Below are 13174 nucleotides of genomic sequence, written 5' to 3' on the forward strand. Positions count from 1 at the left end.
CTGGCTGGGCCACCAACTGGCCCAGCCCAAGGGAAGTAAGGCACCCGCCGGGCCCCACGCGCGCTAGCAACCCTCCCTGCGCTCGCCGGCCTCCCACCTCCCATCCCTGGCCCTCTTTTACTTACATTTTTAGTAGTTGCTCAGCAGGGAGCGGTGGAAACTTCCAGACAGCTCGCCTTCGCTGCAAACAACTTGCAGCACTGTTTGCAGAATGGGACTTTTGGCGGGCTCAGCAGGGCAGAGACAGCCTGGACAATTCCTATTGGCTTTTGAAAGCCAATAGAATTAGACTCTATTCAAGAGAATCTATTCTATTGGTTTTCAAAAGCCAATAGAATAAAAGGGAGTAGCACAGCTAAGGAAAAGGAGAAAAAAATGATGGACTGTGTTGTTTGGCGACCCCCGTGAAATGGTCGTTCGACCCCAAATGGGGTCCCGACCCACAGGTTGAGAACCGCTGATCTAGAGTCAACGTTTTCTGTTATTCAAGTCCCAGGTGTAATCAGTGTCTTTTATTGTTTGATCACTTGCTTTCTAACGTATCATATATACCAAATGTGTGCATCATTTGAGGAATCCTTGGTATGTATCATTTGTTTTTGTTCTCTATAAAAATACTTGATCATCCTTAATAAATGCTTTTTGATTTGGCTGAATTACTTGATGGTTCATATTTTCAGCTATGCAAAGAAGCCTCTTTACAAGGGTAAAAGTTTCTCACAAATTCAGGATTCAAGTTCTTACTAGCTCCACACCAAACTTGGGTGCCTGAGTTGAAGGCAACACTTCCAAATGAATTCAGAAGGGTTCATAACATAAAGAGAAAAGTTTAAAATGCTGCAAAATGCTCACTTATTCTTTGTTACAAAGTTTTGCCTCTTTTCCCTTTTATCTAAATATTAATACTGCAATGCATTCCAGAATACAAAGCAACTTCAGGCTAGTATAATATAACATTGCAATCCTTTGCTTGCTTGAGAAATAGAGGTTTCTGGGGGCAGGCCATGAAAGAATTACAATCTACCCCATCATCCTTGCCCTTCCTTTTTTCCCATGCAATAGCTGCTTTTTTTTTTTAAATCAAACTATGACAAAGATATTCTTCTTAATAAAGTTTTTTTTGAAATCACATGTACAATACAATACAATCACAATATTCCATGTTCTGACTTTTCAATAAGCTAAATGTCTAAACAGAAGTCTAAATATTTATAAACACTGTAAATCAGTTGGAGCATAAAGAAGGAAATCAGAAATTAAATATTTACTTACTTTTTCCAAGCAGTATTTTATTTATTTATTTATTTATTTATGAGACTTATATACCGCTTTAAGTGCAAGCACTCTCTAAGCGGTGTACACCAGTAAGCAATGTATATATATATATATTTACATTGCCCCCAACTGTATCTTTTTCACTTTTCTTTTTTCCTTTTTCCTTTTTTGTTTTTTCTCTTTTAACATTTATAAATAACAAATAATACAGAAGAGAGTTTAGTATTAAGTATTAAGTTCAAAGTTAGAAACCTTTCTCATATTATAAAATAATTGAATGCATTTTGTAACAGTTTATCAGTGGCATACTTAGTGTTAATTGTACAGTTTAAGTATCCTTATGTTCATTACATTTTAGAAACCATATTTAACATTGAAATACATGTTTTTTTAATCTTTAATGATTTAATCAATTTGTATCATTGCAGCGCTCACAATTTCTAGCTCAACCATCATTTACTCAGTCAGTATAACATATGGCCTCAGCTTAAAAGATGTTCATGATTTAAGGTTAAAATTAGGAATATACAATTCTATCCAATAGAAAACATATTCACCTCTTTTCATTTTTAGTAAGTATAATTCTTTGTTTTTTTTAATCTGTTTTCTTGTAATGGTATATAAGAGTAATTGTATTTGTGTGATAATGTTTTTTTTTCAAACAATTAGCTGGATCAATAAAATATAGTAAAAGTCCTATTGAGATAATTAGAACAATTGTAATGAGCTAGGAACTGAATATTTTTCAAGAACTATTGTTTGGTTTGTTCAAGATGAGAGCACAATTATTACAAAATAATATTTTCAGTCATGTTGTGACAGACACTTAGTTTTCCATATTGTTGTTTTGTGATTCCATCCAGGCTTATGGTATTAGTTGGTGACCATATTAGTCTTAAAATAAATGTGGTATAGTTGTTCTTCATAAAACAGTTGGTAAATTGACCCTATGCTGAATAGCTTGAATCCAGCTTTGATTTTCTTAAAAAAAGCCTCTTCCATGTAAACCTATTTGTACAAAGGCAGAATTAGTAAAGAAGGAGAAGGAGGGGGAGGGGAAAGGAAAGGGGAAGGAGGAGGAGACTCTTCAACTATCTTCTCTGTAAATAATCCTGAGCAAGTGCTGAAATTCAACAACTTTTTCAAAGAGGTAATAAATAATTAGCTTAGCTAGGCTGACTGTATTGATTTTGTTTAAAAGATCTCTGTGGATTGCTTGCTCTTGTTCCCCATCCATTTCCTCTCTCCCAATAAACTCTTTTGTTATATAGATAGATTTATTTCCACTGGTTTAAGAAGGGAATTTCTCACTAAGAGAGTTGCTATGTGCAACCCTCTTTCAGCACTGGCACAAGGTTTCCTGATCTCTATTTTGGGGCTTTGAATAGAAAAATCCAAAGCAACTTTGATACATTTTTTCCCTTTGCTGAAAAGACAAGTCCTGGCTATAAGGACTAAAAAATGTTTCAGTTGGACGGGCAAGAATGTGATAGAATATTCAATGTGACTTGTGGCATTTTGTCATAAGTGTCTTGTACCAGAGAACCATAAAAATAGCCTGGTACAAAGGTTTTAATTTCTCCCCAAATTCAGTTTTAACACATGAACTTTGATTTCCTTAATTAAACAACGTTTAACACAGAATGCTAAAAAGTTGATATCCTATTTAGGACTGTCAGTCAGTTAATTGGCTATTGCCTTTTTTGGTTATTGATATTCAAGAACTTTATTGTTTTATAAATGTATAATGTAGTCTGGGGAAATATTAATCCACATAGCTTAAGATGCAGAGGAGGAAAGCCAGAAAGGAGAGTTAAGAACAGTTGAAATTCCACATCCATATCTTTTTCTGCATATAATAATTTCATTAAGGATTACAATTACAACAGTAAAAGCAAATACAAACTAAAGAAAAAAAGATAGAAAAATAAAAAATTCACTTGTTGCTATCAGTCTTATTGCTCTAATAACTGAACAATAGTTAAAACCATTTTCTGAAAGTGTTTAGAAAAGGAAGTATGCAAACTTAATGTCCTTTCAAAGGCACCAACTACAGTTTGAACAAGATGGCTATTCCCTCATCTCCCAGGATTTAAACCTGCCAGAGACCTAGAGTGCTTGTGGGCAATCTTAAGTCTCCTCTTTGTCCAGGGGGGAATCAAAGACCAATAAAGGAGAATAAAGGAATCAAAAAGCCTGTGTATTTGCTGGTCTTCATTCCATTAGAGTCATTATCTTGGCTTTTTGTGGATCTATTTTCAATCTGCCATTTCTTCCTTTGGAAGCTTTGAAATTCTACACATGTATCCTGATATTAAGGACAGCTTAAATAATTTGCATAACATATAACAAAAATTCGGATTGTGGTTAATGTCTCTTTTCCCTATATTTTTCATATCTTTGAAACAAATACTAGCTGAAGGTTTGTGCTGTAATAACCAAAATTGCATTATTTACATGAAATCCTTGCCTTGCCCTGTCTTAATCACTCACCAAACTGTTTCTCTATTTACTTGAAAATAAATAATATTTAATTTAAACGAAGCTTTTTTTCTGACTAACATCTATAGGATTATACTGTACTAGTTTTTACCATTTTAACATGCAAAAGGGAGTTGAACAGTGTCCACAAAGATTTGGAGCCTGCATTGTTAAAGGTTTATGAAGCTGCTTATACAAATTGTTTTTTTCTGGAGCTACTTTTCAGTTGAGGACATTACACAATCCTCAGATGCAGAAACAAAGATACAATGAGTGCAGATCTTGGATTTTAAAAAATCTTTATGTTTTGCTTTCTTTTGTAACCACTCAATAATCATGTCTATGGAGATTCTCAGTCATCCAGGTCATGGTGCTTTTCCAAAAGGCAACTGGACTTGTTTTTTTTACCTTTGAAGACATTACACTTCTTATTCAAAAAGCTTCTTCAGTTCTGGCAAAGGAAAAACAGTGTCCAGTTGCTTTTGGGACATTCAGTCATCAATGAAGCAAATACAAGGCTGTCCTTTATTGCTATATTACACATATTTTTATTATATATATTTATACATATGTTACATATATGTATAAATCAGCTTTTGTATTGCTGTTATATTGGCACAGTGATAACTGAACGAATAGAACAGAGATTTTCAAATTGACTTGTGATGAGTAAGGATGTCCAGAAGATGATTTACCTCAGCCTCTCACGTTGATTGGTCAATGGTTGCTCAATTATTTTGTGACCCTACTAGCCATAAAGACTGTCTCAGAAATTCAAGCGGTTCATGTTCTCGAGTTTGGCACACTTGCAGGGCTTGACTTCTGCTCACTGCAAATCAGCTGGCCAAACCAAAGCCACTCATGGCCTCAATGACCATCTCCCACCTCTGGGAATAGTCAGCTGGCCAGACCCTGCTTCAGATAAATAAATCCTTACATTGTGTAATAAAAGGTAAATGGCAAAGGTTTCCTCTGCTCAGTCATGTCCAACTCCAGGGGGCGCTGCTCATCTCATTTTCTTAGCCAAGGGAGCCAGCGTTGTGCAAAGATGCTTCCATGGTCATGTGGACAGCATGATCATATGTGAGGCTCATGGAATGCTATTAGCTTCCTACATACCTTAATAGGACTTCCCAATATTTTCCAATGTTTTATTTTTTTAGCAGTCCATGAGAAATACTGCTGTACAAGCAGCTCTAATGGGCTTGTGGGAAAACACCTTTAGCTATTTGATGGAGTTGTTACGCTGGGCCTCCATCTGAATTCATTCTGTATATGTATAAATCAGGTACTGTAATTCTTTTCCATGAATGAATGGTTTTATGAATGAATGAATCTTATTATACCTTCTGGCCAAATAACAGAACAACAACAATTAAAATAAATAAAAGTAACCTGATGTAGTCTGTTGCTACATCAAGAATAATTGAGCTTTTGTCTTAATAGCTGCATAAAATAACTGAAATTGTTTAATTAAATCAGAATACACAGCTGCAAGACAGTAATAACTTAAATCAGGAGTCCCCAACCTCTGGGCCACTGGGCCATGGGATAGGCTGGCCAGTGCATGCACATGTGTGCACACCCCCCCACTCATGCTAGTGCCACCGCCATGGGGCACAAAAACAGGACACCGCACCTTGGGGCGCAAAAATGGATACCCCTGCATGCAGAAATGGGGCACTGTGCCACGCAAGAAAGTGCAGGGCTAGCGAGTGTGACACAAGTGCTAGACCCACCCCGTTTGTGTCATGGGTGTGTTCGCAACCCTGTGCACATGTGTGCACATGTGTGCACATGCACGCACATGTGCACACATGTAAAATGCTTCCCTCTCCCTTTCTCTTCGGTCTGCCAACTGAGAAAGGTTTGTGAAGTCTGACTTAAATCATCTCTTCCTGGGAATCTTAAAAATAAGAGTTTTATAAGAGTTTCCTTTTTTATATTCCAATGAAGAATACAGTACAAAAGAACTCATGACATGAGTTTTAAAACAAAATCCGCCTCATAACTGAGAAGTGAACAGATCTGCTGAGCCTGAGACAGTAGTTTCTGGTGCTTAATATTGTACATATGTTGGGAAAGGGCTTCTGCACTTTTTGTCTAAATCAAATGTAATACAATATAGGTTTTAAATTCATCTTTTAATTAACAGAGTGGGAAAATGGCTCCCTTGAGGTTCTAACAACTTAAAGCTCAAAGCTGATCCTGGGAAGATGTGGGGCTTCACCTATCATAGTTAGGTGCATTCAAGTTGCATATGATTGATGACTGTATCTCAACTTAGTGGCAATAATGTGTAACTTCTCCAAAGTTCTCATGCTGGCTAGGAAAAGTAGGAGTTTGTCTAATTCACATGGAGGGTATTAGTTGGGAAGATTTGCTTCTAGTATCCTGAGAAAAAGCATAGCTCCAGTCAGGGAATGAAAGCTACATTATCTTCTTGGTTGCTGCTCCCTTTTGAAACTGGATATTAATAATAGAGAGGTGACAAAAGCCTTTTAGATATCCTTCCTTGGCTCTGAAGATAAAATTGGTGGTTCTTTGGAGACCAAAAGCCTAATTCATCTATTCAAATGAACTCTGGGACCTGTAACATTTCATATATAGCTGGCACTTTCAGAGCATCTTGGCATTTCAATAAACTTGATTATCTGGATGCTTCTTTTATCTTCTTGTGGTCATGTGCTTCATCCTGTCCAATTATTTTAGCTTGGCATAGAAAAGCAAGAATTTTGAACTCATGTAAAAAAAAACCCACTTGTTTTTCTTTCTGCTGATAGGGACCCAGCATGATATGACACCATGGGCTGCATTTAGGCACTGATATCCAGGATACCAGGGACAGGCTGCTGGGACTTGTCAACCCTCCTGATAATATTTCTTGCTCCTGATTCATGTGGGAATGAACAGAGAAGTTAGAAGAGACTGTGATCAGATTTTCAGATGCTATGAAAACCATGGGAAAATGAAGGAAATGGGAAGACATGTTGTGTTTTCTTAAGTCCTCCTGGTGAGGGTGGTGTTTTAAGAAGAATACATAGGTTTCTAGAAGTAAATTACATAGATGGTCCTACTAAGAAAGCTTGGGTTCCTTGATCATGGATCTTAATGAGGACTCCTGGGAAGAGATAGGATAAAAGGTACCTCATGAATCTTGGAGATATAGTCCTTCAAACTTGGCCCTTTTATGACTTGCGGACTTCAACTCTCAGAATTCCTCAGCCTGGCTGAGGAATTCTGGGAGTTGAAGTCCACAAGTCATAAAAGGGTCAAGTCCGAAGACCCCTGTATCTAATCCGACCCCTTGCTCAAGCAGGAAACCTTATACCATTTCAGACACATGCTTGTCCAATTGTTTTTTTTTTTGTTGTTGTTGTTGTTTTAAACCTCCAGTGTTGGAGCACCCACAATGGAGGCAAGCCATCCCACTGATTAATTTTTCTAACTGTCAGGAAATTTCTCCTTACAGCATTGGCTGGCAGGTCAAGATACAGAAGTACCATATAGGACTTAGCTGCTTCTGCCTTGTTCCATCCATTATGTTCCACTTTCCTCGTTTTGTCTCTTGAGCCGATAGGCCTACATTGGTGGAATGACTGCAGCAACTTCACGGGTATTTTCCCTTCTGCTGATTTAAGAGATCACTTGTCATACCTTATAACCCAGAGGTCTTCAAACTTGGCCCTTTTATATTTGTGGACTTCAACTCCCAGAATTCCTCAGCCAGGCATGCCTGGCTGAGGAATTCTGGGAGTTGAAGTCTACAAGTCATAAAAGGGCCAAGTATGAAGAGCTCTGCTATAACCCCTCAGCAGCAATTCTTGATGGCAGCATCAGATCCTTTTTCAGCATAGTGTTAATTGCACTGCAATTTAGTGTTATTAAATATGGCATTTTGTTAGAGATTGCTGTCTAATTATACACAATATTTTCCTCTTGTCCTGTAGTTTTTCTTAATAATTTCCTGTCTGAAGGAGAAGCCTGTGGAATGTGAAAACTTTCTCATTACTTCAAGATTGTATTCTGAGCTGTAAAAGTCCAGATGCCCACTGGAGGGCAGCAAAGCATTAGTGATTGTCCAGATTTTTGCTGCTCATATAAGATACGGCTACCTTTTATTTGCATTTGATAATTACAGTATAGCAGTTCTCCCTCCTAGGCTGGGACTCCATCTCCCAGAATTCCTTAGGAACATGGCTGCTAGCTGTGGAATTTGGGGAAATGAAGTTCTAATCCATTTGAAATATTAATCTATTTTTTTCTATGACAAGTAAATGTTAGAGAATCAGAGGAACTGAATAATTTCATCTTTATTTAGGAAGGTGTGGAATGCATGGACAAGAAACTTCACGAAAACCAAGGCCAAACTGGCATTTTATAGTGCTTTATTAATGCGTTCTTTCAGATGATCTTTTCTAAATCCCAATTGTGAACCAAGTGATGGAGTTCTGAAAATTTTATAAACAGTTAGATTCAGTATTAATCTGGCATTTCATGGGAGAGACTGCATAATTTATGAACTGCCTACCTGTAGAGTATGCACATTTCTCGTCCAAATTCAATATACAACACATAATGCTTTTAAATAGTACAGTACTCTTTTTAAGTTTTTTTCTTTTGTTGCTTTAATAAAGAACACAGCGCCCTCTAGCAGTCACAATATGCAATTAAAATAATAGGTGGAAATACAGTAGACTCATTAAATTAGATTAATAAACAGGGCTTCCATAACTTGATTAGGGTTTTCTGGATCACTTGGTTGATGTTTAGTGGTTATCTGGATGTTTGTAATACAGCTATAATAGCTCTTGAACAATTGAATATATAATGAGATTTCCTTCCACCTTGGGTGAGTGCAAGGAGAGGCCAATGCTACAGCATTGCTCCTGACCAGTGATAACCAGATCATCTTTCAGCCAATTTATTTGCTTCCCCCCCCCAAATATTGCTGTTTTGTTCCACTAAGACATTCAGAGCATTTTCACTGATTATGAGTGATGTTTAAGGAACTGTTTATGCTGCGGACAGTAGCTTTTCCTGCTTGCATATAATGCTGTAAAGATTAAAAATCCCTTGAGTTGAGCTTAACTACAAGGAACTTCATGGTCATATCCATGTAGCTTATTTGGCACGGTTATGAAAATTGGCCACTGCCTTCTTCTTCTATTTTTTTCCTCTCAGTTTTCCTGCCTATCTATAGAGCAGGCATGTCAAACTTGCGATGTCACGTGACGTCGCGCGACGTATCACCATTTTTCACCATTGCCGGCAATGGGATGGGTGCACCTCCAGTATGATGAAACCAGCACGCAGGCCAGCAGTTTGACACCCCTGCTATAGAGAATATGTAACACCCCCCCCCTTTTCTGGCTATTCTGTGATTTAACTCTTCCAATCAGCCATCTTTTACCAAACACCATTAGAACATGTTTTTTAAATTATCTAGGTGCCTTGTCTTGCCAATTCCACTCTCAGTTCATCAGCAAATCCTTCTCAAAGTTGGCCAGTCAGAGCCAAATCAGATACTCTTATGATGACCTTGAGGGAACTTCTCAATCAGCTGTTGCTCTCCAAGTTAGATCGTTGAAGGATGCTTTAAATCTTTGCTTGAAATTCTGGAAATCGTCCAGTACTTAGTCATTGCTTTCAGTGCAGCCCACTTGGCTTCCACTTCTTTCAGTAAACTCAGCACGAAAGTCACGTTGGTGCAATAGGTAAGAAATGACACCGGTTGATTCTCCATAAACAATTGCCACTAAGTTGTAAAAGCCAGAAATTGCCTTTTCTGGCAGAGTCTCATGAGAGTGTAGAAATGCCAGCTGCTGAATTGCTGGCTGCTTTACCACTGCTGATGAATACTGTGTTGGCTCCATCCTGGCATTCTGCTGATTAATTATTTGTAAATCCACTTGGTGGTGGTATTGTAATAATGCTGCAACAAGGTATTCTGCAGACAATGCAGACCCCTGCAGGCCAGTAGCCATCTCTGATTCTCTCCCTCTCTCAATACAGAGTAGGAGGCTTTTAAGCTTGATGTCATCTCCTTGAGGTAGGCCAGGTTAAAAATCAGATCTTACAAGTTTAACCAGAATATACTTTATTGATGTAAAGATTCTGATACAGAATCTTGCAAGCCTCACTGTGGGTTCACTCGTCCCCACCCACCCTTATATTCCAGTGACTTTGTGATTCTTTCTGATGCTTTCTTTGTTTTCTGGGTTTAAAGTGTGTTTTTGTTTTTTAAATTGTTTCTGCATATTTCCTTCAGGGTTGTCCTCTACACAATATAGCTTTGGATTTCCTCCCCCCTCCCCCTCCAACTAACAGGCCTCACTCTGCTTAGCTTTTAGGTCAAAGCCAGTAAGGTATACGATACTAGAACAGTGAAGGTGGCAGCCAGTTTAGAAGTACTGTAGTTCTGTTGTGTTCCCCTGCATGTTTCATTTTGGTTATGAGGGAAGTTAGCCCAGAGAAGGAAATATTAAAAAGGGCAGAAAAATATATTTTTCCTCAAAAGGACTTTTTAAAATCAAACCTGGCCCCAAATCTATCTCTCTGCCCCAAGCAAGAGCTAGGCCCATACAAATGCAGATGTAAAACCATCAGAAAGTTGGAGCCAGACCAATCAAGAAGACAAAAGAGAAGATCTGCATACGCCACCCAAACTCTAGGAGTCAGCCCCATCACCTGGGAAGCAGGATATGATAATAGAATTAAACCACAGATATCAAGGCCTAGACAAACACTCAGAAACAGCCTCAAGATTCATGCCACAGGAACAGGAAACTATTCCAAACAAAAGGCTAGAGGGGGTATAAAAACCTACTACACCATGTGCTCAGCCCTTCTCTCCTCTGCTCTTTCCTGAAGAACCATCTTTCTGCAATAAACTGTAACCTTATTCCCAAAGCAGTTGCCATGTTTGCTTATTTATTCCCAATTTGGATGAAACAGGATGAAGACTTTACTTCTAACAGTCAGTAACAGGTTTGGGGAAGGATTCAAGCCAGAACTGTCTGTGGCACAAATCAACCTCCATCTCCCTTTTTTTTTCTTGCTGGCAAAAGAGAAAAATTGGTAGACGTATCTCTTCTGCCACACATGATTCTTAAACTAGAGTGGTTCTTTGATTATGTTTGTCATTGGCCATCCTGCTTGGAACTAAAGGCAATCTGAATCTATCAGCATCCCAAGAGCCGCAGGCTTCCCATCCATGCGCTTAGTGCCTTCTAGGTCATGAAATGGAATTCAGGACCAGACCCCCCCATCCTGCAAGAGACTACTTCCATCATTGGGCACCTGATCTTTTCCATTTCTTCCTGTTTAATTATAAAAATGTGTGACTGTGTTGGTAGTCCCCTCCTTTTCCCCATCCCCCTTCCCCCATTTTATGTCATGTATTTTAGATTTGTTAGTTCTGGGTTGCAGGTCTATCTTGGTTTATTGATTATATGTTAGCTCTTCAGACTGGAATAAACGTACTTCAAATAAAAAATGGATAGCGATTAGGAAATCCAGGCAGGGCATATTTGTCAGTGGCTATGAGCAATGACCAAGAGTTCCACCATTTCTTTTCTTACAGCAGACAACCAGATGACAACAGCCCCATCTCATCTTCGCTCCTTGGTAGCTGGTGTCCAGGACCACAAGGATATCTTCCCCAACCATTCTGGCCAGACAGGATTCCAGAGAATTTGGCTTTCCAAAAATCCTTGTAATGTCCATTGTCCACAAGCATTCCCAAAGTAATTAGCACAAGCATTTGGCTAATTAATATTTAAAACAATTATTGATTTAGCACACTGTTTTTGGCCCTTAATCAATATTTCCAATATATCAGTGGTGTCTGATGAGTACCACTAGCTTTTCAGAAGATTAGATTGTCACTGAGGTGCCTTCTAACACAGACGGTGTTGGCAAGGAATTTTGGGAGTTACAGACTTAAGACATGTAGTAGATTTAAAATTGTGGAAGCCTGACTCAGAGACAGACTTCATCTTGTTTACGAACTACATGAGGATTGGAACTAGGATCTTATGCAAGTAAAACAAGAAGGAAGTTTATATAAATGCACATCAAAAAGCAAAGGATAATAGAGCCAAAATAAAACCAAAGTTGTAAAGAATTAATATGTTATGTTGGAAAGATATAGAAAAATATTGCATTATGCCAAAATGAATACAGTGTAGGCCAGTGGTGGCGAACCTATGGCACGGGTGCCAGAGGTGGCACTTGGAGCCCCCTCTGTGGGCACACGTGCCATTGCCCCAGCCTCGCCTCCTCCCGTGACACCCTCCTCTCCAGCAGCCTCCCTGAAGGGGAGTTGCCCCTGAGTGTAGCCCACACGGAGCAGCGCAGCCAAGGACATGGCAGCCAGGCAGTGTAGACAAGACTCTGCCCTCACACCCCATCGTGCACAGTTGATGCTGCAGGGTGCGGGCAGAGGGCGTGACTGCCCTAGCGCTGCTGGGCTGCCTGGGCGATCTGCGGCGAGCCTTGGAGGCAGTGAGTGGCCCTGTGGGCAGGCAGAGTGGGGAATGGGGGGCAGAGCGGGGTGGGGCAGGGGGTGGAGCAGGGGCAGGGGCAGTTTTTGGGCACTCAGTCTCTAAAAGGTTTGCCATCACCGGTGTAGGTGATAGGCATGCCTCGGGGAGAATATCACAGCTGGGTTACTCTTTTCCTCAAGTTTCTTCCTTTTGCCCAGATACTCTTTGAGAGCATCTCTCATTGATAGCCTTACTGGCAAAGATAGAGTTGGTTTGGAATTGGGCAGTGCCTAAATTTAATTAAATAAAGAATACAGAATTAAATAAATCAAATAAAGGAACCAACAGGTCTGGGACCCTGTGCTCTTCAACACTTTCATTAGGTGGCTCAGATGAAGAGGTGGAGGGATGTTTATACAATTGCAGAAGTTATTAAATTGGAGGAATAGTAAATACATTAAAAGACCAAAACAAAATGCAAAATAAATAGATAGGTTAGAGAAGTGACTTGAAAATATCATCATGATAGAAACAAATGCAAAGTTTTTCACTTAGGAAACGGAAACCAAATGTGTGAGTATTCTGCTAGGGCAGGAGTCTTCAAATCTGGCCCTTTTATGACTTGTGGACTTCAACTCCCAGAATTCCTCAGCCAGGCACACAATAAAAGGGCCAAGTTTGAAGACCCCTGTGCTAGGGGAATCCTTGCTAGGCAATCTCCCTGTCTTCTCTTAACCTCACTTTCATTCCAAGGGATGGAGGCACCAAGAGGAAATCCACACCACAGAGCCAAAAACAAGGGCAATCAGAATGGAAGAGACATGAAGAATGGAAAAAACAAAGACACAAGGTACAATCCATATAGACGTGGTCTAATGAAAATATGCTAATATGGTTGGGACCCAGGAGATACTTTTGTTCAGATGTAG

This window comes from Crotalus tigris, unplaced genomic scaffold (genome assembly GCF_016545835.1).
Source record: "Crotalus tigris isolate CLP2741 ecotype Arizona unplaced genomic scaffold, ASM1654583v1 scf7180000018160.1183395, whole genome shotgun sequence".
In the NCBI taxonomy this organism is placed as follows: Eukaryota; Metazoa; Chordata; class Lepidosauria; order Squamata; family Viperidae; genus Crotalus; species Crotalus tigris.